Source organism: Topomyia yanbarensis, chromosome 2 (genome assembly GCF_030247195.1).
Source record: "Topomyia yanbarensis strain Yona2022 chromosome 2, ASM3024719v1, whole genome shotgun sequence".
In the NCBI taxonomy this organism is placed as follows: domain Eukaryota; kingdom Metazoa; phylum Arthropoda; class Insecta; order Diptera; family Culicidae; genus Topomyia; species Topomyia yanbarensis.
In genome coordinates this window covers 42,961,212-42,966,923 of record NC_080671.1, presented here as the reverse complement: position 1 = coordinate 42,966,923, position 5,712 = coordinate 42,961,212, and positions in this window count along the sequence as shown.

Genomic DNA, 5,712 nt, shown 5'->3' with positions numbered 1-5,712 from the left:
ATAAAAGTTAATGAGTTGGTCTCTGAAGAAGAAATGTGCGCATTTGTAAGAGCTAACTTTTGTCTGAAGTCGATATTTACGAGAAATCAACTTCAAAGAAGTTATAATTAAAAAACTGAATTTTAAGGAGCCACCCTAAACGGAACACGGGAAATCGCTGTAAAATAAAAACCGTTGAAGATAGAGTTTCGACGTCTTCAGCAAAGTTACTCAAAATTAATTTCTCTACATTTCTTTGGAAGGTCATATTCTCCTATCTTTTTTCATTCAGGAGATAATTTTTTTATTTTAAAAATCGAGAGGGCCACCCCAATTTTGTTTTCCCTAAAATGAAGAATACTTATTGTAGAGAATTTGTTCCAAAGACACTGAAATTCTAGTACTAACGGTTTATAAGTTCTGGATTTTCGACCAAAAAAATCGATTTGTGGCCCATGGTGTGCGGTAGGTACGGACGTTGGTGATATCAGAGAGGATTCGCCCGTCGATTAGAACGTGATCGATTTGGGTTTCGGTGCGTTGGTCAGGTGATCTTCAGGTAGCTTTGTGGATATCTTTGCAGGGGAACTTCGTACTACCATGCCACGGGAGGCTGCGAAGTTCACGCATCGTTGGCCGTTGTCATTCAATACGGTATGCAAGCTATTTGGCCCGATTACCGGTCTAAACATTACCTCCTGTCCTACCTGAGCGTTCATATCACCGATAACGATTTTCACGTCCCGTTGCGAACAGTCTTCGTACACCTCCTCCAGCTTCGCATAGAACGCTTCCTTCTCGTCGTCGGGTCTCCCATCGTGTGGGCAGTGTAGGTTGATGATGCTGTAGTTGAAGAAACGGCCTTTGATCCCCAATTTACACATCCTTGCGTTGATCGGAGTCCATCCAATCACGCGTTGACGCATCCTACCCAGCACTACAAATCTGGTTCCTAGCTCGTTGGTGGTGCCACAGCTCTGGTAGAAAGTAGCCGCCCGATGCCCGCTTTTCCATACCTTTTGTACTGTCAAGCAAAGTTCCTGCAGTGTTACAGAGTTAGGTGGTTGGAGTTCGTCGTAGACTATCCTGTCGAAAAGAGTGACCTGCAGTTCCATGTACCGAGTTTCCAATCGTAGTCCTTATTTCGTCGCGTAGGTCTTTGCCGACTGTTCCGATTCGTATTTTCTTCTGCATTGTTCGTAACGGTTAGTTTTCCAGGGCGGCTTGTTGAGCCTTCCCCAACCCCCCGGAGGACCATCGTGTCAGCTCTGTTTAGAGTCCCACGCTGACACGAGGACGATACATCAGCCGCCCCTAACATGGAGAACGGACGCTGTTTTGAGCCGCCCCTAAAATGGGGAACAGACGCTCGGATGGACTCACCCTCCGAAAAGAGGAGCCCCCCTTCCCTATCAGCATACTACCATGGTCCCACCGGGGATGGTTACCCAATCTTTCCTGTGGTTACTCGTACTGTTACTGGACAAGAGACTAAGGGTCGCTGTGGCGAACCACAGGGTCTCTATTATGCATTACCCAACCGTGTGAAGCGAAAGTGTTGAAAATTTTATTTTGAATTTTATTTTATTTTACTCCAAAATCTTCTGTGATGATCGCAGATGTATTGTGACTTAAATGTTTCTTCTTAGTAACTTCTCTCTATGTTTCGACATATTAAAATCGAACACATTGCAGATTTTGTTTAATTTGATAATTTTTAATTTGTAATTTTATTGAGCACGATAACCTGTTAGTACAGACTTTGAATCAGGTCAAGGAATTAGATTATTAGATTATTTTGACCATACGAAGTTCGATGGTTGGAGATCCATATCTTAGTGGGGTTACGAAGAGTGCGGAGAGCCACATACAAACTAATATTGGGCGAAACAACTAGATTCGATGTCGATTTGCGACAGCAAGTCGAATATTAAAATTCTCTGCAGAAAGATGCTCCGGATCTCCAAAGTCTGCAAATCAAGCAACATAGGGTAAACAGGTCTAATACGCCTCCCAAGCCAAAATAACTATATTTCAACGTTGGACAATGTGATCACCGCATGAATTACTCTAATTTATTGCTATATTAGTTAGAAATTAGTTCCTGCTTCATTTTTTTTATTAAAAACTACCTAGAACAAGTATTATTTCACATTGTTTAATATACAAAATTTCCTAAATAGTTGCTTTTCAGTTGTGCTAACAATGCAATGTGGGGCGTTTTGCCGCTGATGACCTCTTGTGAAAACATACACAAGTCTACTAACACATAGTTTGAAACCATTCTAAAAACTAAGGTAAGAACTTCAATATTCTAATAAGCTACTCGAAATAGCTTTACCAAATCTGACTCTTTTTAATTGGTTGAAATGCTTATAGAAATATAGCGGGAAACTACATCGAAATGGCACTTTTGAAACTTTTGTGCATATCGTTGTTTTGCAGCATAATAAAAATTCCAAACTAACCTAGAACATTGATTTCATGAAATGCTACTGTTATCAGGCATGCTTTCCAGACAATTCGGGAGGGCTGGAAATAAAATTGGGGCATTTTGTCCGGGTGCACAGTGGCACGACTTAGAATAAAAGGTGTACTAAAGTCCAAACTTTGCCGTATCGATAGGATAAATAGGACGATTTTGTGTAATTTTGGTATGCTGAATTCGTTTTTGATATTGAAATATTTCAAAAATAAACGTTTACTATTCATTAGGGTGTCTCAAAATATATTTTTTTCGAAATCGTTCTTAAAATTTGTGTATATTAATTTTCGTTTGCTAAATCGTTTTTGATATTAACACATGTAAAAAAAATCATTATACGTTAGGTTGGTTCAAAAAAATATTTTGTTGTGAAGGTTCAAAATTTTTTAAAGAAGTTTTTGTGCGCTGAATTTCTATTTTAATTATAAAAATAGAAATTAACTTTACTACTTATTAAAGTGGCTCAAAATTGTGTATTTTGTCTTTTATAATGATTTTTTTTTCAATAGTAATTCTGGAATTTATTGTCCCTATTGAAACGAATTGATTGACACCTCATTGTGGGGCTACAGAAATGACTATTTTGTTTTTACGGATCAAATAAAATGTGTTCGACTAATTTTGGAACATTTAATTCATTAGTGGGTTACTTGATATGAAAGCTACATTTTTTTCATTTTTAAAACAAACATTTTGAGCGTCTTAGTGGAATGTTTAATTTCATTCACAAATCAACAAGATGGTCTAGGAATTTTTTTTTCGCAAGTGTGTTTTAAGTTACTTAGATTGCCTATTTCATATCTTAAATGAAAATATATCCAAATCCCTTTTTTAGTGTTTATGGTATATTTAAAAATGCTCTTATTTTATTTGGACAATATCGCATACCCTTAAGCTACACACTCAACTCAGTTCGGTAATTTCCGCACAGCTGAACAGTCAGTAAAAATTTTCGACTGATAGCTCAGTAAAGTGGATTTGATTTGCTGATTTTCAGTGATACATTTTCCGAATTTCAGCAAAACAAACGTCCTTTCTACTGAGATCTCGGTAAACGCTTTGTTAGCTGAGTGCTCGGCTGTGTAAAACTCGGTAAAAGTTGCGAAAAAAAGCTGGGGTTCGGTAGAACCACACACCTAGAAAAAATAGTGTAAATTTACGTCTCCTGACCATGACATATACGAGCATCAAAAATGACTTAGTTTTACGTTTGATTTTAATTTTACATGACGTTTAATTTCGTAAATCGTGTAATTTTACTTCTCATACAGCGTTTGTTCTGAATGGTAGGAAGTGTCATTTTATGTCATTGCGCATGTAAAGTATATGTTTCATGTAAAATTAAACGGAACACGGTAATATTCCGTCATTTCGTAAATTACGGTTTGTTGAATTGTGTCATGTTTACAATTACGTCAACGATAAAATTCAGATTTTTTTGGTGTGCAAATTAAGTGTGCATATCATTGCTTTACAAATTCGGATCAACATAGTCTCACCAAATGAGTAGAGCTCAACTGTGTTCACTCTATTTGACAGTTATTGCGCAAGTTAGCAAGAAATAGTTCCAGAAACATTTTAAAATCTATTCCAGATGGTTGAAAACTGATTTTCAAACATTTTTAATACCTCCACCATCTAAAAAACATACTTCCCACTTGGTTCCTTTCCTCTTGAGAACTAGTAAAACCCTTGTAGATCATGCTCTCAATTCTATTTTAAAGTTGTGCATGTATTCGTGTCATTATTCTAGCTATAAAGTGATTATTTAAATTCAATATCAGTAATAACCATGCGCCTCCATTCACAGTTTTTTTTTTAATTTTGACTGTTTATCGCAAGTTTTCGCAAAACTAGTGTACTCATTTTAAAGAGAAAATTAAAAGCTTTCGAATGAGTATAGTGTGATCACGGGCATTCACGGGCGTCGTTGTTGTTATCGCGTTAGAAGTTCTAATTCAATAAAAATCATGACAAAGAGTCTAGACACTAACTAAAACAAATAGTGACTTATTTTTGGCGATTTTACGATGTAATTTTATCACACGGATAATCCATTTCTTTGAAAAACGAAAATAACCGGATGTAGTTCCTATGGACAAATTATGCAAAAACACTTGAATTATGCCCTTCAAAAAGCTGCCAAAAATTTTACGTTCAAATCACATAAAATCTCGCAAAAATGTCTCCGATGACTCAGCTGGTAGGAGAAAAATACTAGCGAGAATATCGCATAACATTCATATATGGACTTAAGTCCGGGCTCGTCCCACTGTGGGGTGGGGCGTATTATACCCTCTTCCCCTACATCTATCTGCATATGACGGTAATCTAACGGGATCTTTGAACGGCATGATATGGGGACCACACTTGTACAGCGTACTCCAGAACACTTCTAATCAAAGCACAGTAAAGAGACTTTAATGCGTAGAAATCGTCGAAGTCTGCAGAATTCCGTTTAAAAAACCTAACATCCCAAAAGTTTTGGCGGTTGTCACACTTACATGCCCATAAAAACTTAACTTACAATCAAAGAGTACTCCCAGGTCACGAATAGAATCGACTCGTTCTAGAACTCGTCCTTTTAGGCGATATTTATAGCCGCATAGCGCTCGCAAGCTTCCGAAACTGATTACATTGTGAAACTGATTACATTGCATTGCATTGCGTCAGAAAGATGGGACTACAACCAATAAGTCAGCCAAGCTGCAATTCTAAGCCATTGTAGTTTCCGAATTGCGATGTAATGAGGTAATTTGTCAAAAACCTTACCAAACAACTTCCAATAATCTTTTATCACACAACTTCCAACGATTGATCCGAAATATATGAATTGTGCTAAATACTTGTATAAAAGCGCCCTACACATTTAATTTTAATTCGATACATACGATAAATGCAGGATGGTGAATTAAATTTGTGGCAATAATTTTGTGTTCGTACTGTATCTATTTAACAGAACATTGAAATAGACACCCATCTCACTAAGTAAAGATACCGCAGTTAGCCGTGTGTGAAATAAAAAACCACACGTATTATGCAGCGCTATAAAATACTATCGGTAAAACTATTTGAAAAGATAAAAGTGTCCATGTGGTCCCACTGACACTGTTCACTATTATGGCTGGTACAAAATTTAAGACGGGCTGCAATTTATTACAAACATAAACCCTTTCAGGCTACCTAATCTGCATAAGCAAAAAGCATCCAATAACTTACTTAATCGAGATGCGGCTATACTGAACAGC